At 34.4% G+C, this 14966-nt stretch overlaps 1 long non-coding RNA gene across 4 annotated transcripts in view; it reads left to right on the top strand.

The window, feature by feature from the left end:
- Positions 1 to 14966, top strand: part of LOC141500931 (uncharacterized) — a 405792-nt gene that overhangs the window by 18642 nt on the left and 372184 nt on the right. The gene's annotated exons all lie outside the window — the stretch shown is intronic.

The following is a 14966-nucleotide window of genomic DNA, read 5'->3' as shown; positions in this document are numbered from 1 at the left end:
TTTGTACAGGCTTACTTCATTTTAATTGTACTTTGCTTTATTGAGTTTTGCAGATAATGTTTTCCTCCCCAAATGTTTGTGGCAATCCTGCACTGAAAAGTCTATCAGTACTATTTTCCCAATATTATGTGCTCACATCATGTCTCTTTGTCATATTTGATATTTCTTGCAATATTTCAAACTTTTTTCATTATCATTATATCTACAATATTGATATGTGATCAGTGATCTTTGATGCTAATATTGTTAGTTGTTTTGGGGTATAAATGGGATGTATGGAGTGTCAGTGTTCTGAGTGATCCATCAACCAGCTTTCAAAATCTGTCTTCCTCTCTTTAGGACTCTCTAAGCTCTGAGATATAGAAATATTGAAATTAGTCCAATTAACTTTACAATGACCTCTAAGTGTTCATGTGATAAGAAGAGTCATTAACTGTGACAAATTTTACTGTGGTCTTATTAGAAAAAGTTGCCATATCCATTCCAACTTTTATCAACTATCACCCTGATTCTTAGCAGTCACCAACATTAAGGCAAGACTCTTCACCAACAAAATGATTTTAGCCCCAGGGGCAACTAGGTGGCAGTGGATAGAGCACTGGCCCTGAAGTCAAGAGGACTTGAGCTCAAAAACAAACTCATACACTTAAAAATTCATTAACTTAATCTCTTTGCCTTAGTAAAAGAACAAAAAAAATTTTAACTCATTGAAGTTTTAGATACTAGCATTTTTTATCAGTAACATATCTTCAAATTAAATTAAGGTATGTCTCTTTTTTAAAAAGACCTAATGCTATTTCAGTTTAATAGAAAAGCATAATGTTAACTTTAATATGCACTGGGATACCAAAATAATTGTAAGAGTTACTTTATTGCTGTAGTCTGGAACAGAACCTGCAATATATTTGAAGTATTTATTCTAATATTTATTCTATTTATTCTGTATATAGTCATGTGTAGAATGAAATAATCAATAAGCTCAGCTGTTCAGTGAGTAAAGACAATTCTAAAGTCTTGTGATGGAAAATGCCATCCGGATCCAGAGAAAAAAACTATGGAGTCTGAATGTAGATCAAAGTATACTATTTTTTACTTTTAAAAATTTGTTTTGTGTTTTTTTTCTTAAAATTTTTCCCTTTTGTTCTGATTTTTTCACAATATGACTAATATGGAAATATGTTAAAAATGATTGCTTTTGAATAACCTGTATCAGATTATTCATATTCATGGGGAGAAGGGAGAGAATGGAAGAAGCAGAAAGGTCCAGTGACCAAATAGGAATAAGATCAACCAGAGATGGCCCTGAATGAGAAGCAATGACAGTTAAGTGATTTGCCCAAAATCATATAGCTAGTAAATGTCTGAGGTTGGATTTGAAATCAGGTCCTCAGGGCTGGTGCTGTACCCACTGGACCAAAAATCCTATATAAATAGCTCCTAGCTATTTTTCTCTTTCTCCTGAAAATGTCTTTCATAACTATTGTTTCATTTCTTGTACTTTTGAGAAAAGCTTTGGGTGGACCACTGATATTTGAAGGGAGGTAAGGATGCCAGGAGACCAAGGTGAGAATGAAGTGCATTTCAGGCATGCGGGCCAACCTTTAATAAATCTAGGAAGTGGGAGATGGGTTGAGTTGTCTGTGAAATAGTAAGGAGGCCAGTTTATATGGCAATGTAGAGTGCATGACAGTGATTAATACTGAATAGGTCAGGAAGGGAAAACTGTAGAGAAACTATGAAGGTTTTAACCAAGCTAATTTTTTTTTATTCTTGAGGGATCTTTCGATTTCTTCTTGCCCATAATTCAAATACCTCTAATTTTTTTTCTGATTTATTTCCCCATGTTTGTTTCAAGTATACTCACTTAACTTTTCCTCTTACTCACATACAAATGGTGATTAGAAAGGCAATTATTTTGATGTCTTTGACATTATAATCTTAGTTTAGGAGTCTAAATGTCAATTATTGTTGTGAGTATTAACTTGACCTTGTGGATGTTTCCATTTTGGGGTTCTAGGATCCTTAGATTTATTTTTCTTGTTAGTATGATGTGATCTGCTCCTTTCTTGCATTATTTCTTGGTATTCTAGGTCCTTGGGGATTAATTTGAATGGTTTCCATTATCCTTCAGGCCCTCAGAAAGAAACAGAAACAGAAGGGAATAGCCAAAATTACATAGATAGAAACAAAAGGGAATGGTTTTCATATTGAAGAAAACTAAGAATCCCTGGACATGAATGTGTATTGAGAGCTCATTTATTTTTTTGTTCACTCAGTCATTAACTTAAGCATTTATTATATCTACTATGTGCCAGGAACTGGCCTTTTTTAGTTTTTTTGTCACCACAAAATATATTTGACTTTCACTGTCTAAAAAAAAATGAAAAAGACTATATACTTAGAATACAAATCAGTAAAACAATGCCTGCCCTTAAAATGCTTACATTCTCATGGAAGAGACAAAGAAAGCCTATATAATATATTAACAGGACACAAATACAGCAGATACAAACTAAGAAGATAGCACTTAAAGTGAGTATTGAAGGAAACCAGGATTTCAAGAGACACAAGAAAAAGGGTTGCAACCAACTTAGACTTCTGAGAGTCAGATTTTCAGGAGGAGCATTTTATCCCTCAAAAATTGACAAATGCCACAAATCAGGACTTGCTTTTTGTTTTATTAACTGTCTTCTCGTGAGAAAGTGATGTGAAAAATATTAATAATGGACATTAGACTTAAAAGGATAGAGCCTCCTTTCCTGTCTCTAAAACTTCATATAGTGTTTGGAGCTTAACAAATGTTTATTTTATTTTATTTTAGGTTTTTGCAAGGCTATGGGGTTAAGTGGCTTACACAAGGCCACATGGCTAGGTAATTATTAAGTGTCTGAGGCTGGATTTGAACTCAGGTACTCCTGACTCCAGGGCCAGTGCTCTATCCACTATGCCACCTAGCTGCCCCTTAATAAATGTTTATTGACCATGATTAATTATGTCCTGAACTGGATAGAGATGTTGAGAGAGCACAATGCAAAGTGATGAGGAAAAGATTTCCTTGAACAGCACAGAGATGAAAAAGAACAAATAAAAGATCCCTAATTAAATATCAAATTAGAAATTCTGAAAATCAAAGGAGAGATTAATAAAATTGAAAGTAAGAAGGCAAGTGATCTGATAATAATACTTAGAGTTAGTATTATGAAAAAAACAATAAAATAGATAAATCTTTATTCTGATTATAAAAAAGAAAGAATACCAAATTACTGATATCAAAAATGAAATGGTGAACTCACCACTTCTGAGAAGAAAATTAAAGAGATTATTTAGAGATACTTTGTCCAACTGTATGCCAAATAAATTTGACAACCTTAATGAAATGGATGAATATTTACAAAAATATAAATGCATCAACAGAAGAGGAAATAAAATACTTAACCCCATTTCAGAAAAGGAAATCGAAGAAAGCATCAATAGGCCGCCTAAAAAAAGTCTCAAAGTACAGATGGATTTGCAAGAGAATTCTACTAAATATTTAAGGAATAATTAATTTCAAACCTACATAAACTCTTTAAAACAATAGGAAAGGTTCTGCCAGATTCCTTTTATGACACCAATATAGTGGTGATACCTAAACCAGGAAGAACTAAAACTGACAAAGAAAAGGATAGACCAATCTTCATGATGAACATTGATGTACAATATTAAGTGAAGTTTTAGCAAAGAGATTATAAAAATTTATTATTAAGATAATACATCATGATCAGGTGGGATTTATACCAGGTAGTCAGAGATGGTTCAATATTAGGAAAACAGTCAGTATAACATGTAGATAACAAAACTAACATAAATAATATGGTAATCTTAATAAATGCTGAAAAAGCCTTTGATAAAATGCAACATCAATTCCTATTAAAAAACACCAGAGAATCTAGGAATAAATGGAGTTTTCTTTAAAATAACAAGCACCATCTAGCTAAAACCATCAGAAAACATTGTATGTAACAGGGATAATCTAGGAAAATTTCCAATAAGATCAGGGATGAAACAAGGATGTTCATCACCATTACTTTTCAATATAATGTTAGTAATGTTAGCTTTAGCAATAAGAGAAGAGGGGAGACTAGGTGGCACAGTGGATAGAGCACTGGCCCTGGAGTCAGGAGTACCTGAGTTCAAATCAGGCCTCAGACACTTAATAATTACCTAGCTATGTGGTCTTAGGCAAGCCACTTAACCCCATTGCCTTATTTAACAACAAAAAAACAATAAGAGAAGAAAAAGAAATGGAAGGACTTAGAACTGGCAAGGAAGAAGCAAAACTTTCACTTTTTGCAGATGATATGATGTTATACTTAGAGAATCCTAGAAAATCAACTATAAAACAACTTGAAACAATCAACAATTTCATCAGAGTATCAGGATGTAAAATAAACCCACATAAATCATTAATATTTATAAATATGAACAATAAAGCCCAAGGGCAAGAGATAGAAAGGAAAATTCCATTTAACTGCAAACAGCATGAAATACTTGGGAATCTATATTTCACAAACCCTGAAACTGTATGGATACAATTATAAAATACTTTTCACACAAATAAAGTTGGACCTAAACAATTGGCAAAGTGTTAATTGCTCATGCTTAGGTCAAGCTAATATAATAAAAATAACAAATCTACCCAAATTAAATTTCTTATTCAGTGTCATACCACTCAAACTACTAAAAATCTATTTTACGGAGCTAGAAAAAAATAGTAACAATATTCATCTGGAGCAACAAAAGGTTAAAAATATCAAGGAATTGATGAAAAAAATTGCAAAGAAAGATGATCTAGTGTACTAGACTTAAAACTATCCTATAAAGTGTCAATCATCAAAATTGCCTGGTACTGGTTAAAAATAGAGTAATGGACCCATGCATTGGGATAGGTACAAAAGATTCAGCAGTAAATGACTATAGTAATTTATTATTTGACAAACCTAAAGTCTCTAGCATCTGGGAAAGGAACTCACTTTTAGACAAAAAACTGCTGATAAACTGGAAAATATTATGGTAAAAATTAGGCATAGACCCATATCTCACACCCTATATCAAAATAAGGTCAAAATGACTACAGGACTTAGACATAAATGGTGATATCACAGACTAAATAACAGATCAAGAAATACTCTAGTTGTTGGATCTATGGAAAGGGTAGAAATTCATGATCAAATAAAAAACAGAATACATTATAAAATGCAAAATGGATGATTTTTACTATATTGAAATTGAAAATTTTTACACTAATAAAACTAATGCAGCCAAAAATTAGAAGGAAGACAGAAAGCTGAGAAACGATTTTCATAGTTAGGGGTTCTGATAAAGACTCTAAAATATAGAGAGAATTGAATAAAATTCATATGGTTATAAGTCATTCCCAAAATGGTCAAAGGAAATGAATAGGCAGTTTTCAAATGAAAAAATATATATATATATGTATGTGTGTGTATAAACATATGAAAAATGCTCCAATCATTATTAATTGAAATTAAAACAACTGTGAGGTATCAACTTCATACCTATCAGATTCGCTAAGATGGCAAAAAAGGAAAACAGCAGTGTTGGAAAGGTTCTGAGAAGACTGGGACATTAATGCATTTTTTTGCCACTCAGTGGGGTTAAATAACTCGTCCAAGGTCACACAGTAGGTAATTATGTGTCTGAGACTGAATTTGAACTCAGGTTCTCCTGACTTCAGGGCCAGTGCTCTATCCACTACGCCACCTAGGTGTCCAATTAATGCATTGTTAACTGGAGCTGTGAACTGATCCAACCATTTTGGATGGTAATATGGAACTGTGCCTAAAGAACAACAAAACTGATCATATTCTTTGACCCCTCAATACCAATACTAGGTCTATATTCAGAAGAAATCATAAAAAATTGGAAAAGTCCCACGTTCCAAAATATTCATAGCAGCTCTTTTTGTAGTGGCAAAGAATTGGAAATTGAGGGGTTGTCCACCAATTGAGGAGTGCCTGAAAAATAGATGGTATATGAATGTTATGCAATACTATTGTTCTATAAGAAACCATGAATGGACAGACTCTAGGGAAGCATGGAATGAATTACTGGAAATGATACTGAGGGAAGGCAGCAAAACCAAGAGAACATTGTACACATTAACATTGTGAGTTGATCAATCTTGATGGATGCAGCTCCTCTCAGGAGTTCAGAGAGCTAGGACAGCCCTAGGAGATCTGCTATGGACATTGCTATCCATATTCAGAGGAAGAAAAACAAAACAAAGCAAAAAAGGCTTCAGAATCTGAATTAATACTACATTTGCTTTTTTTAAAATTTATCTTATGTTTTTCTTTCCCTTCCTCATAGTTTTCTTTCATTCCCTTTAATCCTAGTTCCTCATTCAGAAAATGACTAATCTGTGAACATGTTAAACTTAAAATGTGTAACATAAATATGTGAATGAATGAATATTGAAAAACTTTCATAATATAATTAGGAAAATAAAAGAAAAAAAGTAGAGCTGTAGATAGAATATAAGGAACAGCAAACAGACTGATGTCTGGATTGTAGAGTACATAAGGGGAAATACTATCAAACAAGGATGAAAAGGTAATGCTCATTGTGAAGAACTTTGATATGATAGGAATTTAATTTTTTCTAGGTATCAAAAGGAATCTTTTGAGTTTATTGAATAGATATGGTCAGTGTTCAGACTTCTACTTTATGTAAATCGCTTTGGTATCTGTGTAGAGAATGAATTAGAGTAGGAGGGTCCAGTTAGACTAGTTAGGAGTCTTTTATATGATCAGGACTCTAAGAAATTCTAAGGATATTCTTTTTTAGCAATCTGAGAGAAATGACCATCGATGATTGAACCCATTTCTTTAACTCTATAGCAGTTACTGACTACATATTGCTTTATGACAGTGATATAACACTTAAAAAGAAATGGGGACCACAAAACTGTACATTAAGGATTCCTGTGGCTTTGTATTGACTTGAAAGACCACACATTTAAATTCTTTTTTATAATTTTAATTATTTCAATCTGATTTGACCTGTTTCTTTTTTCTTTTTTAGGTTTTTTGCAAGGCAATGGGGTTAAGTGGCTTGCCCAAGGCCACACGGCTAGGTAATTATTAAATGTCTGAGGCCGGATTTGAACTCAGGTACTCCTAACTCCAAGGCCAGTGCTCTATCCATTGCGCCACCTAGCTGCCTCTTAACCTATTTCTAAAGAGTGTTGTGAGCCACAATATTTGATATGTCTGCTTTAAAGTTTTCTGAGTGCTTACTTGATCCACAAAGGTGAAGTGACTTGCCCAAGATCACAGAATTATTATTTTTCCTGAACAAGATTTAAACTCAGGTCTTCCTGACTCCAGATATGGTATTCTCGTCAATATATGGTTTATTTGTATCCCTAGGGGTCCCTAGTACTTACCATAGCTCCTGGTTAATAATAAGTTCTCAAAATATGTTTACTACAATAATCAAAGACAATTCTAAAAGACTTGTGATGGAACATAATCATCCATTTCCAGAGAGGGAACTGGAGTTTAAATGCAGATCAAGGTTTACTATCCTCAGTTCTTAAACGTTGTCTTAGTATTTTTTCTATCTCCATTTTTAAAATGTTGATTTGATTCTTTTACAACATGATTAATACAGATCTATATTTAGCTTGGTTATACAAGTATAGCCTATATGAGATTGCTTTCTGTCAGGGGCAGAGAGAGGGATGAGAGAGAGAGGAAAATGTAAAACTCAAAACCTTGTAAAGTGATAGTTCAAAGCTACTATTGCATATAGTTAGGAAAATAAATAAATAATATATTTTTTAAAAAAAAGATATTTGCTGATGGCTTTCTAGTAGCTAGTTCACTGGGACTTGCTAGAAGAGTATGGTAACATCTAACTACCTGCAGCTACTTTTCTTATCTTTATTAACACTTTCTGTGAACTCTATATTGAAAGAGAGAGGAAAATGTGTTTGGAGTCAAACAGGACTGTTAGAAGACTGATCAGAGCATACTGTCAGATATATAAACTCAGGTTTTAAACCATATAAAAAAGATCCTGATTCTACTGGACATCGTTTCACTTCAAAGACAAAGACAAAGAAAGAGGCAGTGAAAAGACATCTATGGACAATGTCACTTTGTACTTGGGTGACCTGGATCTAACTACTCACTTAATCTTTGGGTTCCAATTTCCTCAACTGTAAAATAAAAAGGGTTGAACTATTATGCCTCTGGGATTTCTTTCTAACTTTGAATCTACAATACTATGGAAGTTCACATTTTACTTTTATAGAAAATTTGGTCTACTTTCTAAACTCTATAAAATTACCATATGTTAAATGAAAGACACACTTAGAAATCAGAGAGAACACAGTGAAAGGGGTTTAATGGGGCATAATCAAATGGAAATTAACTAGCTGGTGTTCTTTAACTTGGAATCAGAGTCATGAGTTTAACAGTAATGGATTTATGACTCATTAGGGCTGAGAGGATATAATTTTAACGGGAACATGATATTTGTGTGACAGTTTAAAAGACATGAAATTGCTATGTTCGGCCCTATAGTTCACAAGACTGTAAAGGCAGCAACACATTCACACACGCAAAATCATAATGTAGCTATCCTTGTTCTTATGCATAAACTTTTAACTGCCATTATTCCAATGAATTGAATTGCTTTGATAAAAAGATTTATTTTAATATGAGATTTTAAAAGGACATTGAGAGCTGTTATTCCAAAAAGCTGTAATTGAGATGAAAAGTAACCTAGAATAGATCTTTTATTATTATCTTTTCTTTTGTGTATGTGTAAAAGATAAGCTTGCTAACTATCATGGACTAAGGAAAATGACATTTCTAACACAGGCAGGCATAGAAAATATAGACAAAATTCATTTGAATGACCCACTTATTTAGAAAGTCAGAAAGTCTTTAGCCTGGAAAAAAATAAGCCTTGAGGAGGACAGAATAACTATTTTCAAGTATTTGAAAGCTTATCTCATGGAAGAAATCATATTATTTATTTTGACCCTAGCAGGAATTGGTAGTAGTTGTAGTAGTAGTGATTAGTGGACTTGAAATAATGAAAAAAAAAAACCCATTCTCATAGTTAGAGCTCTCCAGAAGTGTAATGGACTCTTAGTAGGGAATAAGTTCTTCAAGTAAAGACTAGATGACAATTTGCATAGGTTGTGAAAAGCATACTTTGAGATATATGGGTTCTGAGGTCTCTTCTAACTGAAATTGCCCAATTTTGTTATATTCTCTATGAAGTAATAAAGTTGAGAAGTGATATCAATTGATACATCAATTAACATCTATGAAGTACCACTGTATTGAGTCTCTGGGAGTCAAAAGGAGACAAAGGAGCTTACAGTCCAATGGAAGGACATCATAGATGGGGTTTCAATGGATTCCATTTACTATAGTGTCCCACTGCCTTAAGTTTTGGCCAAACTGTTGTGTGATAGCTAGCTAATGTGCTATCTTGCATGCAATGGGAGACTGGCCAATGAGGGTTTCATTTTTAGAGCATGCCAGGTTTTCCCTTTTTGGTAGGTTATACTCTAGATACCTAAGTGGTTAGAATGTTGAATTAGAAGCCAGAAAATTCAGAGTTCAAATTCTGCTTCAGTCACTGACTAGGTTTATGATCCTTATCTTGTTATTGAACCTCTCTCAGTCTCAGTTTTCTCAACTGTAAAATGAGGATAGCAAGAGCACCTACACACAGGGTTGTAATGAGGATAAAATGAGAGAATAATAAAGTGTTTTGTATACCTTAAAGTTCTTTATAAATGCTATCTTTTAGTGGGGACATGGATATTATTCATGGTTTCAATGGTTCCAATTCAATATGTAGAAGCCTGGTAAATCTACATGAAGCCATGAATTCCTGGGATAGGGGAATGCTGTAAGGAGACTAAGGAATCTTTTGGTTACCCAAGGGACCTGAGGATTGACAACTTAGAAGGTTCTGAGCCAAAATTGAGTTAAAATACATCAAGATCAATGTGTCCTTCCCTTGTTTTGTGATTTTTTTCCCGCCTTGGTGACAAGTGATGGAAGAACTTTGATGAAACACAATGGTTTCTTATTCCTGGTTCAAATGCTTTGTGTCTATAAAGACAAGGTGTCTCTGTTTCTCTTGTTTTTATTTATTGTTTCTTTCCTGATTTTGGGGAAATAAATGTTCTGAAGTGGGGCAAGACCATTAAGTAATTGTTGAGATAAGGAAATCCATCAAAGTCATTAAAATTTCAAACTGAAAACTGGAGCTAGAAACCACTATGTTGAGTGAGGAACCAGTTAAGCAGTCATTCAACTTGTTGGACCTAGCCCAGTAATCTATTGACATGACAGCTAATTCCCAAAGTTTGGCAAGAAGGCAATTCAGTTGAGAAGGGGAACAACTCCTTCATCACCAGGGACTTGTTATGAAGCATACTTAGTAAGCACTCTGAAAAGAGAGACAAAGATTTACAGTCAGATATCATGGTTGAGTTATGCATATACTTCATTACCTTTCTACCTTTCGTACATTGTTTAAATTCATTCTTCTTATAGACCTTGTTCATGTGTAAGAGGAGAATGTGTCTCTTAGTTTGTGGGTGATTATGACATGATCATATGTCTTGTTATATTTTCTCCCTAAAAAAATCTATTGTAAAAAGCTAATTTGTATCAATTGGTTGATTGATATTGGTTAGCCTACTGGATGGAGGCTCATGAGTAACCTGTAGTAGATACACCAACACAATAGTTTCCCTTAGAACACTGAGGGGCACAGTAATCATTTTCTTTTGGGGTAACTAACCTATTTGTCCATTGCAAATTGGGAGAGTGAACTTAGTGGGGATACTTCACATGTGTTGTGGCAAGTTAAATAAATCTGTAAATAATACATTTAGGATCATGAGATCATAAGGAACTAAAACTAAACTGTAGGCTCAGAAGGCACTTAATTCATCTGGTTCTGGTTCTTATCCTTCATTATCAAAGAAGACCACAATGACATCACTTGCATTAGAGATGAGTAATAAGTGTGTCTGACTGTGGCTGATCAGACCAATATAAACTTAGAATTTTCTGCCACAGGTCAGACACAAATAGTCCATGTGAATATGTGCGTTGTTTACTCCAAACCTGTTTCCTTTGACCTGTTTTGCTCACAGAGCACAGCACCTTCTCTAAGGAGGGCATACCATACATTGTCTCTCATGTTGTACAATCAATTTTAAAGTTCTTATTAAGAGAGACCGTCAGGGTGTTCCAGTATTGCTTCTTCTGACTCCTTTGTGAGCCCTTGTCTTGTGTGAATTCTCCATAAAATAGTATTTTTTGGCAAGTACATGTTTGGTATTCTACCAATGTGGCCAGCCCATTGCAGTTGCACTCTCTGTTGTAATGTTGTAATGCTAGGCAGTGTAGCTTGAGAAAAGACCTCAGTTTCTGGTATCTTCTGCCAGGTGAGCTTCAGAATATTCCTAAGACAATTTAAAAGAAAGCAATTCAGTATTCTAATATGACTCTGGTAGACTGTCCAAGTTTCATAGGCATATAACAAAGAGGTCAGTACAATGACTTTCTAGATCTTCAGTGAATCATAGAAAAGGGATCTCAGAAGTTATCTAGTCTAACCTCATTTTTAAGGATAAAGGAAACCTAGGACCAGGAAAGTTAAATATGGCAGATGTTTTAGTTGGACTGAAATCTTCAGTCTTTTTAGCCTCATATAATGTTATTTCATTTTAGTATGCCTTCCTTTTAACTGGAATTGTTAAAAGACACATATTGAGACGTTGTAATGCCAAGAGCTATTTGCTCCTGCCCAAAATAAAAAGTCCAAGGAATTCCTTGGGGACTTGAATCCCGAATACCCCAAATAAACAGCATTCTATTTAGAATTCTGGGGATGAAAAAATAATTATAAAAACTTCTGTCTGTTCAGTACAATATCTGCTCAATTCCCTTTAGTTTTCTTCTCAAACTTTAACTTCTCTCATAAGAATGCTCATCCGGGATGTAACCTTCTGCCTTTGCTACTTTGGGGCATATTTTCCTCACTCTATGATTAAGTTCAAAACTTCCTCATTCCCAACATACTTCGCACACTAATTTGTTATTGAAAAATTTTACATCAGTATTCATTTATCTACTCTTTTATTGACTTAAATTTAGAGATAGTATATACATTTCCTCCAAGTACTGCTTTAACTAAAGCATTCCACAATTTTTTTGTATATTGTTTCATTGTCATTATTTTTAACTGAAAACTATTGTTTTTTATGGTTTGTTATTTAACTCATTCTTTAGGATTTAATTATTTAAATTAATTTATAATTTTATACCTCTATAGTTTTTATTGGATATAATTTTAATTTCCATTTTTATTAATTTTAGTAAAGTCAAATTTTGCTTCTCTTTTGCCTGAGATTGCAATTTCTGTCTGTTTGAAGCATTTTCTTTTTCATCTGAGAGCTCTGGAATTTGGCTAAAATATTCTTGGGAGTTTTCATTTTGGGATCTTTTTTCAGGTAGAGATTGGTAGATCTTTCAACATCTATTTTATCCTCTTGTTCTAGAATATTAAGAATAGTTTACTCTTATATTTTTTCTTTAAAAGTGGATGTTTAGGGGCGGCTAGGTGGCACAGTTGGATAGAGCACTGGCCCTGGAGTCAGGAGTACTTGAGTTCAAATCCAGCCTTAGACACTTAATAGTTACCTAGCTGTGTGGCTTTGGGCAAGCCATTTAACCCCATTGCCTTGCAAAAACCTTAAAAAGAAAGAAAAGCAGATGTTTGGGGTGGGGGCAGCTAGGTGGTACAGTGGAGAGAGCTCTGGCCTTGGAGTTTGAACCTGAGTTCAAATCTGGATTCAGATATGTAATAATTATCTAGTTGTGTCACTTTGGGCAAGTCTTAACCCCATTGTCTTGCAAAAACAAAAAAAAATGAAAAAGAAAATTGATGTCTAAGCTCTTTCTTTGATTGTAATTTTCAAACAGCTTAATAATTCTTTTATTATCTGACCTCAATTAATTTTCTAATTCCACTGTTTTTCCAAAAAAAATTAATTACACTTTCTTCTATTTTTTTCATTCTTTTGGTTTTGTTTTATTTTTTAATTGATATCTCATGGAGGCACTAGCTTTTACTTTCCCAATTCTAATTTTTAAGAACTATTTTTGAGTGAACTTTTGTATCTCTGTTTTTCATTTAGCTAATTCTGATTTATATGATATTATTTTCTTCAGCATTCTGATACCAAAAACTGTTTCTTAAAATTTCTAGGAATTCTTGTGGTGCTTATAGCCAATTCACTTTTTTCCCCCTTTGAGGCTTTGTCACTGTTGTAGCATTATTGTCTTCTGAATTTGTATCTTGGTCTTCCCTCTCAGCTTAGTAGCTTTTTATAATTAGGCTTTTGTTGTTGCTCTTGTTTTCTCATTTTCCCAGTTTATTTTTCTTCCTTGAACTTTACGTTAAAGTTGAGCTTTGTTTCTGGGTTGGGTGAGTGGGACAATTTCAAGCTTTAGACTTTTCTTCATTTACTGCTTTCATAGTTAGTTCTGGGGATTTGGAAGTTTCCAGTGCTTCCAAGGATGATATGGTCTGTTTTGTTTTGTTTTTTATTTTAGGTTTTTGCAAGGCAAATGGGGTTAAGTGGCTTGCCCAAGGCCACACGGCTAGGTAATTATTAAATGTCTGAGACCGAATTTGAACCCAGGTACTCCTGACTCCAAGGCCAGTGCTTTATCCACTACGCCACCTAGCCGCCCCGGATGATATGGTCTGGAGCAGATGTGCTCAATGCATTCTTGAATTTGCAGGTGACACTACTCCTCAGAGACCCTGCTCTTTTGTGACTGAAAATGTTAGTACTCTTCAGGCTTCCTACTCTTTTGGAACCATAAGCATGCCTCCCTGTCCTGGAATGACCTACTAATGGATACAGGCAGAAGAGTTGCCAAACAGCACCCTGTTCAGTGCCCTGTGCTAGTACATCTCATAAGTTGCCCAGTCACCTTACTATCCTTGGCTTGAGAACTTTAGAATCTATTGTTACTGCTGTTACCATAACCAAGGCCACCATTGGTTTTGGCTTCCACATGGTTTTGGCTAAAACCAACTGCAGTTTCACAGATTTCTCCTAATTTATCTTGGCTGGAAAAATGTCTCATCTTGGCCTTTTTTTGACTCTGCTGCTACTCCAGAATCCTATTTGAGGCATTATTTTAAAATTGTTTGGAGGATATGTTGAGGGAGCTTGGTTTCTTCCATAACTCCACAATCTTATCTTCATCTGACCTATGTAGTTCTACAGAATCCTCATGCTATCCTATGCTTTATACTCTTCTCAAAAGGAAAATGAACTCAAGACTGTCAAGAAGACATCCTTCCAGATGTCATGAATTCCTCTTTCATCCAAGGGTCTTATATAGGCATCAGTCTTGTGGTAATGCCTTTTCTCCAGAAAAGAAAAACTTGGGGTTGCTGTGAAGACAACTCCTTCCCATAGATGCACTACACAAAATGCTCACTGAAATAGGAAAAGGAAAAAAAGTCTAAATCTTTTGTTTCTCCTTTTCTTGATTTTAGTCCCTTGCTTATTCTTTAGGCTCAGAATCCAATGTATCATCCTCTTTTCTCTGAGTCTGGCATGGTCTATAATCTCCCTTTCTTTCTCTCTTTTATACCTGAACTTTTGGATCCTCTTTTCTCTTTCAGAGATATGAGATGTTTATTAACACGATGCTTTCACTAGAAGTCTGGGACACAGGAATTCCATGACTTGGTTACACTTTTCCCTTCTCCTGAGACCATGTTGAAATCATGTCTGGTAGTCAGAAACTTGGAATCTAGGAACTTGTCTCAGGTAGTCAGAAACTTGGAATCTAGGAACTTGTCTCAGGGAAACTGGCTGAGTGTACCTG

The sequence above is a fragment of the Macrotis lagotis genome, chromosome 1 (assembly GCF_037893015.1).
Source record: "Macrotis lagotis isolate mMagLag1 chromosome 1, bilby.v1.9.chrom.fasta, whole genome shotgun sequence".
In the NCBI taxonomy this organism is placed as follows: domain Eukaryota; kingdom Metazoa; phylum Chordata; class Mammalia; order Peramelemorphia; family Peramelidae; genus Macrotis; species Macrotis lagotis.
The sequence above is the reverse complement of the archived record's forward strand: the minus strand, read 5'-3'. Positions and strand labels throughout refer to the sequence as shown.